The sequence below is a fragment of the Syngnathus scovelli genome, unplaced genomic scaffold, assembly GCF_024217435.2.
Source record: "Syngnathus scovelli strain Florida unplaced genomic scaffold, RoL_Ssco_1.2 HiC_scaffold_347, whole genome shotgun sequence".
In the NCBI taxonomy this organism is placed as follows: Eukaryota; Metazoa; Chordata; class Actinopteri; order Syngnathiformes; family Syngnathidae; genus Syngnathus; species Syngnathus scovelli.
In genome coordinates, this window is record NW_026061441.1 from 30,001 (window position 1) to 31,160 (window position 1,160).

The 1,160-nt window shown below is 71.0% G+C and overlaps 1 non-coding gene across 1 annotated transcript; it reads left to right on the forward strand.

Annotated features, from left to right (window-relative positions):
* Positions 1 to 666: 666 nt before the first annotated feature.
* Positions 667 to 820, forward strand: LOC125966444 (5.8S ribosomal RNA). The gene has a single exon (XR_007480355.1). It is a non-coding gene; the product is annotated as a 5.8S ribosomal RNA (ribosomal RNA).
* The last annotated feature ends 340 nt before the right edge of the window (positions 821 to 1,160 follow it).

Consider the following 1,160-nt stretch of genomic DNA (forward strand, 5'->3'; position numbering starts at 1 on the left):
GTTCGTCACACCGGAGTCGGCCCCCCGCCCACCGTCGCGCGACGTCACCGTCCTCCTCCCCGCGCCGCGCTCAACCGGCAGCTTGGCGCTCCCCTCGCAGTCCTGAAGTAGTCTCTGGGCGTGCCGCGGCCGGGGTCGGGCCCGGTGCCATCGCGGAACGCCCGCTCGGAACTTAAACCCATTGCGGCGGGTACCCAACTCGCGGATCGCCTTCGGCGGACCGTGGGGGGTTCAATGTCCACACCACACGCACGTTCTGAGGCGGGTGGGTGGCACCCGTCGCCGGAAGGCCGGAAAAACAAATTTTTAATCGTTGGAACTTGGCAAACCGCGGCGCGCTGCTGAGGTTGAGCGCGGCGGCGGTGGACGGCGGCGACCGCGACGGCAAGCCCCGACGTCTTGGAGGCGACGGTGGAGGGTCCGCGCGCGACGGCGACCGCGCCGGCAAGCCCCGACGTCCTCGAGGCGACAGGTGGAGGGTCCGCGCGCGGCGGCGACCGCGCCGGCAAGCCCCGACGTCCCCGAGGCGACGGTGGAGGGTCCGCGTGCGGCGGCGACGCGCCGGCAAGCCCCGACGTCCTCGAGGCGACGGTGGAGGGTCCGCGCGCGGCGTTACGCCGTCTCCCCGCCCGCTCCCGATCTCGCCCCGCAAAAAAACAAACGTACAACTCTTAGCGGTGGATCACTCGGCTCGTGCGTCGATGAAGGACGCAGCTAGCTGCGAGAACTAATGTGAATTGCAGGACACATTGATCATCGACACTTCGAACGCACTTTGCGGCCCCGGGTCCGTCCCGGGGCCACGCCTGTCTGAGCGTCGCTTGCATATCAATCGGGGTCGGCGAAGGGCGACCCGGGCTCCGTCGGCGCGACCTCTGCGCAACGTTCGCGCAGTTGCCGCCTTCGTCCCGCTAGCGCTTCGCCTCCCCGCGGCTGGGGGTTCGCAGGACGCCTCGGCGGCCTTCGTCCCCTTAAGTGCAGACCCGCGGCGTCCCCTCCTCACCGTCGACCCTCCCGCATCACGGGTCCGGGGCGCGGCTGCCGGTGGCTATCGACCATTGCGCATCCCGCGTCTCGCGCTCCCTCGCGCGGTGGGCCGCCGCGGAGGCGCCCGCGGAACGATCCAGCGAGCCCGGCCGCCACGCCGGCCGCGCCTACTA